The sequence below is a fragment of the Arachis ipaensis genome, chromosome B10, assembly GCF_000816755.2.
Source record: "Arachis ipaensis cultivar K30076 chromosome B10, Araip1.1, whole genome shotgun sequence".
In the NCBI taxonomy this organism is placed as follows: Eukaryota; Viridiplantae; Streptophyta; class Magnoliopsida; order Fabales; family Fabaceae; genus Arachis; species Arachis ipaensis.
In genome coordinates, this window is record NC_029794.2 from 55,621,548 (window position 1) to 55,634,427 (window position 12,880).

Genomic DNA, 12,880 nt, shown 5'->3' on the forward strand with positions numbered 1-12,880 from the left:
CCTATTTAGGCTGGGAGACACTCCAATCCAACCACTTGGATACATCTCCTTGCACACCACCTTTGGAAAAGGAAATCGAACAAGGACACTCAGTATAGACTATATAGTGGTCGACATAGGTACAGCCTACAATGCCCTGATAGGTCGAACCACGCTAAATTAGCTCAGCGCGGTAGTCTCAACTCCACATCTGTGCATGAAGTTCCCAACCATAGAAGGAATCACAACAGTAAGAGCAGACTAGAAGACAGCGCGCCGCTGCTATAACAAAAGTCTGAACCTCAGAGGCAAAGGCGAAGAAATTCACACCATTGAGCTCGGGAGAGTTCGAAGACGAGAAGAACTTCGTCCACAACCTGAAGGCGAAATAGAAAAAGTTCAAATCAGAAATACTCCAGATAAAACGACCAATATTGGCACAATCCTAAAAGGGGACGAAAAGGAGTCCCTCATACAGTTCTTGCGAAACAATGTCGATCTCTTTGCATGGAAGGTTGCAGACATGCCGGGCATAGACCCTGAGTTAATGTGCCACAAGCTGGTAGTTTACCCCAGATCTCGGCCAGTAGAGCAGAGAGTAGAAAGCTCAGACCATAATGGTCCCAAGCTATGGAAGATCAGGTACAAGCTCTACTGGAGGCAGGATTCATAAGGGAAGTCAAATACCCACCATGGCTAGCTAATGTTGTCTTGGTGAAAAAATCAAATGGAAAATGGCGGATGTGCACCGACTACACTGATCTCAACAAAGCCTGCCCAAAAGATCCTTACCCACTCCCAAGTATCGACGCCCTGGTGGATGCCTCCTCCGGATACAAATACCTCTCGTTTATGGATGCCTACTCGGGATACAATCAAATCCCAATGTACCCTCCTTACCAAGAAAAAACCTCCTTCTTAACTCCGAAAGCAAACTACTGCTATATAGTCATGCCATTCGGACTCAAAAATGCAAGAGCGACTTATCAAAGATTAATGAATAAAGTCTTCGCAGACCACATCGGAAAAGTCATGGAAGTTTATGTGGATGACATGTTAATAAAGACACAAAGTGAAAATTCATTATTGTCCGACCTCACTCAAGTGTTCGACACTATAAGAAGGCATGGCATGCGACTTAACCCGGCAAAATGCACCTTTGCAGTAGAAGCCGGAGAATTCTTGGGTTTTATGTTCACACAAAGAGGAATCGAGGAAAATCCGGATAAATGTCGGGCTATACTCAACATGAAGAGTCCGACCTGTGTCAAAGAGGTACAACAACTTAATAGAAGATTGGCAGCCTTGTCCAGATTCCTAGCCGGATCGGTAATAAGATCTCTACCCTTCTACGCCATTCTACGGAAGGGCCTATGCTCTCATACTAACATCTCGACGACTTCGCCCGTATTTCCAAGCCCACATCATCAGGGTTCGGACCAATCAGCCCATAAAAGGCATCTTATAAAAAAAAGAATTAGCAGGAAGAATCTTGCAATGGGCAGTCGAGTTGTCCGAATACGACCTTCAATATGAAGCTCGGACAGCTATTAAATCACAGTATCTGGCTGACTTTCTTGCTGAGTTTACGGACACCTCGAAAATCCCTACAGAATGGAATCTATACGTAGACGATTTTTCAAACAAAACGGGAAGTGGCGTAGGCGTGATATTAGAAAGCAATCAGGGAACCCAAATTGAACTTTCCCTCAAATTCGGGTTCCCCGTTTCAAACAATCATGCCGAATATGAAGCACTACTAGCTGGTTTGAAGCTGGCTAAGGAGGTTGGAGCTCAAAAGCTTACCATCTTCAGCGACTCACAAGTAGTCACCTCACAAATAGCAGGGAGCTACCAAGCCAAAGATTCCACCATGAAAAAGTACTTGGACAAAATCAGGGAACAGCTCGGACAACTCGGGGAATATGAGGTCTGTCACATACCTCGGGAACAGAATGCTCAAGCTGATGCACTCTCAAAACTAGCCAGTACCAAACCAGGAGGCAACAATAGAAGCCTCATACAGGAAATGCTATAGAACCTGTCAATCTCGGAAGAAAAGGTCTTAGCCATAACAGGTTTGGATCAAGGATGGATGACTCCCATAATCAACTACCTCAAAACAGAAACACTCCCTACAGATGAGAAAGAGGCAAAGAGGTTAAAACGGGAGGCATAATACTACACCATCATAAACAACACTCTATATAAGAGAGAAATCTCAACACCACTTTTAAAATGTGTGCCGACTTCCAACACAAAAGAAATTTTAGAAGAAGTACACAGTGGCATTTGTGGCATCCACCTCAGAGCACAAGCTCTCACCAAAAATGTACTCCGGGCCGGATTTTATTGGCTGACTTTACAAAAAGAAGCAACAGAATTCGTAAAGACATGTTCACCATGTCAGAAACATGCCAACTTTCACATCGCCCCACCAGAGGAACTTATCAGCGTAACCTCACCCTGTCCTTTCGCAAAATTGGGACTCGATCTTCTCGGTCCTTTCCCTCAAGGATCCGGACAAGCCAAATTTCTCATCGTGGGAGTAGACTATTTCACAAAATGGATTGAGGCAGAACCTCTAGCTAACGCTACTTCTCAAAGAAGTCAAAAATTCCTGTACAGAAATATTGTCACAAGGTTTGGGGTTCCATACTCCATCACCACAGACAATGGCACTTAATTTACATATGCAGGCTTCAGAAAATTGGAGACTGATCTGAACATAAAACACCAATTCATGTCCGTAGAACACCCCCAGGCCAATGGACAAGCAGAAGCTGCTAACAAAGTCATATTAGCCGGGTTAAAACAAAGATTACAGGATGCAAAGGGAGCCTGGGCTGAAAAGCTCCCACAAGTCCTATGGGCATATCGGACAACCCCACACTCCACCACAAAGGAATCACCTTTCCGATTAGCTTACGGAATGGAGGCAATGATCCCAATGGAGGTCGAAGAAGGATCACCCAGAGTGATCCACTACAGTGAAGAGGCCAACTCCCAACTTCAAAGGGAAGAACTCGACCTACTTCTAGAAATCCGAGAAAAAGCTCGGATCAGGGAAGTGGCGTTAAAACGTCGAATGGCTTCGAGATACAAGCAAAAGGTGGTGCCACGAGGTTTTGCCGAGAACGATCTCGTCCTAATCTGAAATGATATCAGAACAACTCGACCTGGAAAAGGAAAGCTGGCAGCAAACTGGAAGGGACCCTACCGAGTCATAGAAGTACTCAGAAGAGGCTACTACAAGCTATCCGAACTTGAAGGGTGAGAGCTCCCAAGGTCATGGCATGCCTGCAACTTAAGGAGGTACTACAGTTAAGAGGTAGAAACGAACTTAGGATGAAGTGCACTCTTTTTCCTTAAAAAGGTTTTTTAACGAGGCACCAAGCTAAGATCCATAAAATACCTAACTTAGAGGAGTAAAACTCCCACATGTATATATTTGCATATTTTTTATTTTGAATAAAATTTTTCAGATTTTCTACAAATACCTTATCAAGACGCATTAATCTGAAACGCAAAATTTCATCGCCTGATTATAAAGCTACAGATCGGCCAAAGTGAAAATCAAATTCACTGTCTGATCATGATAAAGACCAACAAAGAAGAAAACTAAATTCATCAGAGGTCGACCAAACAAGGATCAAACCCAATTTCTACAAAATCAGCAAAGATGAAAAGCGACAAAACAGATTAAATGCAAGAATTTATAAAAAAGTGACCCATAGGAAAGGACCTGACGAGGTCTTAATTAAAATGGGTTGCTAAAAAATAACTTATAAAGACGGACCGACGTGAAGAAGTCGGACCAGTCGACCACAAACAAAGTTATAAAAAGTAAATCCCTAGAAAGAGGCCTGGCCAGCCCTAAAAAAGAGGATTACTAGAAATAATTTAGAAGGGACCGACATGATGAAGTCGGCCTCCCACAAACCAAAGTTTTAAAATTAATCCATAAAAAGAGATCCGACAAAAGATCCAAAAAAGGATTACTGGAAATAACTTAGAAGGGACCGACATGATGAAGTCGGCCTCCCACAAACCAAAGTTATAAAAGAAATCCATAAAAAGAGATCTGACAAAAGATCCAGAAAAGGATTACCAAAAATAACTTAGAAGGGACCGACATGATGAAGTCATCCTAACAAAATCACAAAGTTATAAAAGTAATCCATAAAAAGAGATCTGACAAAAGATCCAAAAATGGATTGCTAAAAATAACTCAGAAGAGGCCGACACAACAAAGTCGACTCGGCAAGGCTACCAAAAACTATAATCCATAGGAAGAGATCAACCAAGATCCAAGCAAAAGGGATTACTAGAAATAGCCTCAAAACAAGACCAAGTTTAAAAAGTCGGACAACAGAAGGCAAGCGCTATAAGGGACCTAAGTTGGACCCAGAAAGTCATGACCTCAAGAAAACCAAATTATAGGCATCATATCAGAAAAATGCAAAAAAGAGATTGGACAACAAGGCTCCAACACTCCCAACATTCCAGAAAACGTCAGAATTGTGCAGACAAGCAATCAACAAGCAAAAGCAAAATTGCTGTAACAAATAAAGACCTAAGAGGCCACCCGAAGTCGACCCCAAGAGCCTAGGAAAAATACTTTTTTTTTTCAAAAAATAAAGTTGCTAACAGAAAAGCAACTATGAGTATCTGGCAGATAAAAATGACAAATCAAAAAGAGTTCAAAGCCCACAAGCCGGGCTATACACAAAACACCAAAATAATCATAGAGGATCCAAAGATTTCTCATTTGCAGCATCACGGGGTGAAGGAGGACGAGTTTGAAGAGGCACCAGATCTACCATCCCATCATCCCGGTTCAGGACCTGACAATCAGGATCCGACTCGGGATGACCAACCTCAGCTGCAGGAGTTGAAGAAGTCGGCACAACAGAAACTTTGGCAGCAGGCACAGGAGGAGGCTCGACATCATCATCGTCATCAGGGTCATCAGGGACAATTTTACCATCCTTCAGAATGTTGTCCAAGCTGAACAGAGTAAGGTCGATCTCGGGCGCAAGAACTCAAACTTGCTCCTTCAAATTCTCATAAGCAGCATTAACACTGCCTACAAGATGACCTTGAAACTCGGCATAATCAGCTCGGACAGACTCCAAACTCTCCCTGAGATCCATCATCTCCCTATAAGTGGTGACATAGCTCTCCTTATGCTTCAACGCTATATCCTCATCTAACTTTGTAGAAGCCGCCAAAGAAATAGCTCTAGTCTTTTCACCCTCCAACTCTTTCTCCAACCTGGTCACTTTCACCTTGAGCTCCGCCTTCAAACCCTTAATCCGGTCAAACTCTGATTTAGCCTCCTCCATAAAGGCCTTCGTGGCATGGAGAGGAAGATCCTGGGTGGTTCGATACAGAGCAGCCCCCATATGTGCCATCTTGATGCTACTCCGAGTAATAAAATCCAAATGACTAAGAAGAGAGACATCGTCAGTAGAAATGACACCATAAGGAGCAATCTGCTGGTTAACAAACCCAACAGCATCGAAATCAGGAGCATCCAAATTAAAGGGCTCAACAGTCTGAGGTCTTTTTGAAGGGGGAATGGCCGTAGGAGAAGAGACAGCAGCAGAAGCCAGGGGAGGATCGAGCACATGGGACCCGAGGGGTAGCGATCATCCTTCTCGGGCCAGGAGAGCTCGGCATAGGCTGTTTGGGAGGAACACGAGAAGCCCCTTCTCCAGCCATTTTGGCCAAAATATTTTGGGCCGCAGTAGCCTTCCTCGCCTTTTTAAAGGCCCTCATGGAGTCATTATTTTTAACCATCTCTGAAAATACACAAAGAAAACCATGTCATCAACCAGAAAGTAAGAAGAATGAACTCGACAAAACAAACAAAATACAACAAATATTAAGGAAGTTGACCCTACCCAACTCAGTTCAAAGAAGTAAAGGATTTCCTACAAATTTCTTAGTATCAAGATGAGGAGGCTGCCCCTAGTTTTCTTCCAACATGGTTACAAAAGCTTGCTCAACCTCATCCAACATCTCCCAGGTGTACCCAGACACCATTACATTCCTCTGCTATTCTAAGGGAAAGCTGGGCTTGCCATTCTCATCCAGAAAGAAAGGACGAGCTCCTTCAACAGCTCGGATCTTAAAAGAGTATTTCTTAAAATCCCTGAGAGACTCATCATACATGGAGAAAACTTTGTGTCCCTGGGCAGACCTAAAAGAAATCCAAGAAGCTTTCTTTTTGGTAGTCCCAGGCTTGGTCAACATAAAGAGGTACAGAAAGAGAGTTTGAGAAGGTTTAAAATCAAATTCTTGACAAACCAATTGAAAAATTTTGATAAATCCCCATGAGTTCGGATGAAGCTGAGATGGAGCGACGTTACATGACCACAACAGGTCGGTCTCAAAAGGAGTAAAAGGAAGGGTGATGTTCATCTGGCTAAAAAAGAAGTCGTAGGCATAAAAAAAGGGACACTCCCCCTGGGTTGGAACAAGGAAGCATACCCTTTCATCAGAATCAGGTGCTACCAATTCATAGTTATTCTCTTGATCTCTACTACTACAGACCCGATGATGTTTTCTAAGCTCCGCACAGAATTCAGAGTTAGCTAGAGAAACACACAGCAACACAAGGGAGTCCAACCAGTCAGACATCCCCTCAGGAACCTTAGAAGACGTCTCAACAACATTTTTGTGAGAAGACATGGCCAACTAGTCCTACAACAAGAAAAAAAAAGGGATTACTAATCAAAACAACTCGTACAAATGTGACTCAGAGCAACGCAAATAGTAAAAGGAAAACCACAAGACGTACACCAAGGTCTAGGGGCACCCTTTGGAGGTAGGGATAGAGTAAGGACTCAGAAAAAAAAGTCTACAAGGCTGCACCCTAACAAACACTCATAGCAAAGAAAAATAATCCCTTTCAAACAAGCAACGACACAAAGAAAATCCACACAAGCCACCAAAAAAATCGTTATTTTCTACAAAGTTCATCAGCAAAACTACCAACATGGTGAGAGTCATCAAAAAGCAATCTTTTTGAGGAAGCAAACAGGTTCATAAAGCCTCATTAACAACATGCAGTTCATAGAAGAGGAGCACAAACAAAACAACAACAAACGACATGAAGAAACCCTAAAAGGACCATTTCAAAATCAAAAAGATACTCCCAGAACAGTAACAAGAAAATGCACGGCGATACAAAAAGGTCCAAACTTTCCAATACAAAGTTAAGCCAGATCAAAACTCTACCAAGAGTAGAACAATGCAAGCATAAAGGAAGAATGACGAAAGAAGTCAAAGAAAGAAGAACCAACCTGAAAGAGGAGAAAGCACTGAAGAAGCGAAAACGACAAAATCCGGGATTGCCCTCAATCAAGGAAAGCACAACAACCAAATGGCGTCACAGAGAGAAATGCAAAAACGTAAGCTTCAGGCAAAACAGAAGGGTAGAAAGAAAAGGAGAAGTTACAGCAAGTAAGAAAACAAAGAAGAGAAAACCGTTTTTTTGTGAAAAGTTCAAAATAAACGTGGGAGGCAAAAGAAACGGAGCATTAAAAGAATTAATGAGGTTATTAAACCCTCGCACATTCCCAAAGCAAGGAGACGCGCATTTTCAAAAGAATGAAAATTTAAAGAAAAATGTTCCGCATTCAAAGAGAAACTCTACAAAGAAAAAAAAAGTGACGAAATGCTCGAGTTCGGCTTCACCAGAGAAGGATCGAAGTCCTAAAAAACTCGATCTCAAAAAGAATACCACACTCGAGCAGGGGCACTGTTCATACCCTGGGTCGAGCTGTCCGACCCGGGATGTTTGACGACAAGTCGACCGAACTCTTCAAGGCAGGACTACCCAACCTCTTCTCAAAGAGCTCGGCCAAATCACCAGAAAAAGCCCAATAAGGGCCCAAACAAAGGAACACGACCCAAATCCAAAGGCATCCCAAGCCTATAGAGATAAGGACGGTTCCCCTGAAGATAAGATGACTTCACTCAAAGATAAGATAAGATAAGATAACTATCTTATCCTCAGAAAGATCACTCTACAACCATTATAAATACACTGGAGCACCTAGGTATAACTCATACTCTGATTCTACAAAAAAAACCTGCTTAATACCCTTGCTAACTTAAGCATCGGAGTCCCTTGCAGGTACCACCACCCTCCGGTGACAAAGGATCAGAAGCATAGCCAGTCCAACAAGTCGGACACGACAGCTCCGATCGCCGCCCACCAGCCGGACATGTCATCTCCGACCAGTACAGAAGATCTCGTCCGAGATCGACCTATAGTTTCAAGTAACCCTCGGAACAGTATCAAAGTGGGTGGAAGCGATACCTACCCACCTTGATGACGCTAATGACGTGATTTCTTTCATTAGAAATAATATTGTGTGCCGCTATGGGTTGCCACGAGCAATCGTGAGCGACCAAGGTTCCCACTTTTGTAACAGGAAGGTAGAAGCACTGCTCAAGCGCTGTGGGATATTACATAAGGTTTCAACTGCCTATCACCCCCAAACAAATGGGCAAGCGGAGGTGTCCAACCGGGAGATTAAGCAAATTTTGGAGAAAGTTGTGAATCCATAAAGGAAAGACTAGAGCTCTTGGTTGGGAGATGCACTATGGGCATATAGGATGGCCTATAAGACCCCATTAGGAATGAGTCCCTTCTGGATCGTCTATGGCAAGGCATGCTACCTTCCAGTGAAAATTGAGCACAAGGCCTATTGGGCAGTGAAGCAGTGTAATATGGACATCACTAAGGCGGGTGTAGCCAGAAAATTGCAACTAGAGCAGCTTGAGTGTCTTAGGATGGAGGCATATGAGAATGCTCGAATCTACAAAGAAAAGACTAAGGCATTTCATGATCACCATATTCGAAAGAAGGATTTTCAAGAAGGTAACGAAGTTCTCCTCTATAACTCGAGGCTCAGATTCATGCCTGGGAAGCTCCGTTCAAGATGGGAAGGACCCTTCAAGGTGAAGGAGGTAAAGCCCTATGGAGTGGTGGAATTGTTTGACCATCGAAGCGATACAACTTTCAAGGTGAATGGAGATAGAGTGAAGAAGTACCATGGCTACAAGTCACCAAAGGAGTTAGAGGTGTTCCTGCTTACGGAGGCAGCAAAAGGAGGGGAAGCTTAAGCACATGACCGTCCAAATTAAGGACGTTAAAGAAAAGTGCTTGGTGGGAGACATCCCACCATGGTAAGATCTTCCTTGTGTATACTTTCTTGCTTCTAGCTTTAGATTCTTGTGAATTTTGTGATTTCTTGGTGTTGTTGAGTTGCTTAGGTATGCTAGCTCTTGTTGATTTTGTTGAATTGTTATGATATTCATTATTTTATCTTAAATATTTTGTAAAATTATTATATTACTAGTATATATTTTACCATAATTCTAGAATTACCAAATAAAATCCCAATTTCACAAAAATCCTAAATTTGTTACCTGAATCCCTAAACACACTTACAGAAAATGAAACAGAAGGAAAGGGGAAAAGAAAGAAAAGGAAAAAAGAGAAGGGGGAATTGGGGAAGAAGAAGGGAAGGAGCGGGAGAAGAGGGCGCCATCGCTGCGCCCTGCCCGCCTGTCGCCGCCATTCCGTGGAGCCGCTACCATCGTTGCGCGAACTGGAGGTGTGGAGACAGAGAAGAGTGCGCGCGAGAGAGGAGAAGTAGCCACCCTCGTCGAGGACTCCATCATCACCGCTGAAGGTCCTGACCATCGAGCTCGTCGTCGCCGTCGCACCTCCCATCACTGCCCCCACTGAGGAGCTTGAAGAGAGAGAAAGGGTTAGCACAGAGAGAGAAACACAATGAGGGAAGAGGAGGTTGCCTCTGTTGCTTCCAAGCCATCTCTGGCGGGGTTGGGTTCGCCGTCACCATCGCCGTTGAGCTGTGTGCCACCGTTGGCGTCTAGATTGCCACTCTGTTTCTGCTGCAACTCGCCACTGTCCTGGTGAGCTTTACCCTTCGAGTTACTTTGCTGTCGCGTGATTTTAATGTTGATTTGGTATAATGCTGTTCTGATGTTGATTTAGTAACTGGTTATTTGAAAATGCTGTTGTGATTTTATTTTGATTTAAGATTGATTTAGTATGTAACTGTTTCTCTGGCAATGCTGCTCTGATTTTGTTTTGATTCCAATTGCCCTCATACTCAATTTCACCAAACTGGATATACACTTACCTTGAAGCAGCTTGGTCTGATCATTGGCAAAGGTCAGTTATTCATTATTATTAGTAGCTTGACATTGCGGTTTAGTTCTTCTACTTTCATATTCATTGCATAGGACAATAATTTGTGCTTTTTTTTTCCTTTGAATCTACCACTATTTGTGCAATCTGATGATGAGAATTTTTTTTAATGGTCGAGTATATGGCTAAATTCTTGCATAGGACAATAATTGGCTTCCATGTTGTATTTGTAATTGAAATAGCCTAATTTAAATAAGTTTGTATCCCTTGAAAGGCCAGCGTGGAAGGAAGCTTGTGCTACTCTTCAAAAGCTCCTTTCAGGTACAAGTTGCAACCTTAATTTGTTCTTTCTTTTACTTTGTTTCCACATTCTAATGCCTTAAACGCTACACTTTTACTCCCTTTCAACCCAAAACCGCACTTCTCCGTCACTTGCTCTGCCTCTTCTTCTAGTACCATAGTTTTTCCTTCTTCTCATTATGCTCTTCATTTTGTTCAATTTAGCTTCTTTTTCTTTTTTATTTTTCTTTCAGTTCATTTATTTTTTGAAGTGGTAATGTATCTACTTTATCTGTGTGATAATAAAGGTGACGTTGCTGGTCCCTAATAACATTCAATTTTAATAAATTTGTTGCTTTAGATAGTGGTGCAAATTGTTATAGGGTTCTAGGAAAGGGTAACAGGTATTTTTGAGTCTAAAGAATCAATTAATAGAGATTGTTGAAGTTGATTGATTGAAGGCATGGAGAAAGAGGGGAAAAAGTTTTGTTAACAATTAACATTCATTTGTATGTTTTACAGAAATGAGTAATATTGTTCAAATTTGGGAGACTGTTATAAGCATTTCTTTCTCTTGATTACTCTTTCATTTTCTCTATTATACTCATTTAAGCAAGAGAAATTCATGATTTTTGTGGTGATTTTGTCTTCAGATCCTCTGCTAGTGAAGGCTGCCATACAGCACCACATTTATTGCAGACTCTGCTCTCTCATTTGGCGCAAGTAATAGCAGATTATGTTGTTTTTCAAGTGGAGTCTGGGGCTCACTGCATACAAATATTTGATTCATGAGGCGGACAACTACCACCTGATATGTGGGAATGCTGGTCAAAGCCTTATATCAAAGAGGTAATGTAGAAATAGTTTCCATTTATTTTCATCTTATTGAAATTGTGTTCTAATTTTTCAAACTGTTCTATTTGGGATCCATGTCATAGCAAGCCTAAGTGTATGTATTTCAATTTTTTCTTATTTGTTTAGTTGAATCTTTGAACTAGACAAACCATGTGTCGCTTTCAAAGGTTTGCAATGATTACAGGTTTTGTTTTATTTAAATTATTATTTTATTCCAAGCTCTCATGATTGTCATTTGGTTGGTAAATAATAAGATGAGCTAAGAGCTTGTAATTTGTAAGCATCAAGTGGTAAGTAAGCTCACTGGATGTTGATCTTAGTCTTCTGAATTTCGAAAAGAAAGTCCAAATCAGAGGTTACACCTTCAAACTTTTTTATTTAATTGAAACTATATTGCTGTTAGTGCATCATCATAATTTATAAAACATAAAATGTTTGCGAGTTGAACGTTGGGCGCAAGATGCTATTGTTCCAAATCTTTACCTCTTTTGCCATTTACTGATTTCTAAACATCCAGATTGTAGATTTGGTCAAGAAAAGATGCCCTGAGACACTGATTGTTCTTTATATAAATGGAAATGGTGGCCTCCTTGAGTATATGAAAGATACTGGAGTTGATGTTATTGGGCTGGACTGGAATGTGGATATTGGCAGATGGAAGAAGAAAATTGGGTAGTGGAATAGGTGTGCAGGGAAATGTGGACCCTGCCTACTTATTCTTCCCACTTCCTGCCCTAGATTAGTATTATGTTATTTTACAATGATGATATAATATGATTGTGGATCTTACAACAATTTTTATAAGTCAAATTTGATGGTAAATGTTAGTTTTCTTTAGTAATTTGATTCAAATAGTTTAGGTTATTTATTGACACTAAAAAAAAGTTGGAACTAATTTTATTCACCTTGTAAATAAAGAATTATATTATAAAAAACCGTTTTCAAAAGTCACAAAAGGCAATGGTGTTAAAACCGTTGTCAAAGACAACTATAAAATGGCAATGGTATTAAAATCGTTGCCAAAAAGTGACACTAATGGCAACGCTTTAAAACTGTTGGCTTTGTGAATAATAAAACTACAACAGTTTAAAACCGTTGCCTATCCAGTTATGGTTTTAGACCGTTACGTCATGAAAGAGAACAGTTTTAAACCGTTGCCTATCCAGTAACGGTTCTAAACTGTTCTTTAAAAATTGTTGTCAAAATCATTATCTATACCAGTAACTTTGGCAACGGTTTTTTTGTTACCGTTGTCTTAGGTAAAAAACTGTTGCTTTTGAGCATTGGCAACGGCCGCATATACCATAGGTCAAAAACCGTTGCCAAAGCGTTGCCTAAAGTTTTGGGAACGGTTTTTCAATCTACGGCAACGGTTTTTGACCGTTGCGAAAACTCCTATTTGTTATAGTGTGAATTGTTATGATATTCATGTAGATTTCATTAATCTTGGTATGGATGAATTGATAAGGTTAAAGAAAATACTTTATTTTGAGTAGTGCATGAATTTGTGAGTGTTTTCTTGACTATCTAGCTTGAATACCTGCCAGGAATGTTTTAAAAATACCTTTA

General features: G+C 41.2%; 1 long non-coding RNA gene across 1 annotated transcript; it reads left to right on the forward strand.

The window, feature by feature from the left end:
- On the forward strand, nucleotides 10,033–11,899 carry LOC107622090. Its single transcript, XR_002355550.1, has 4 exons — nucleotides 10,033–10,201; nucleotides 10,420–10,498; nucleotides 11,110–11,305; nucleotides 11,829–11,899. It is a non-coding gene; the product is annotated as an uncharacterized LOC107622090 (long non-coding RNA).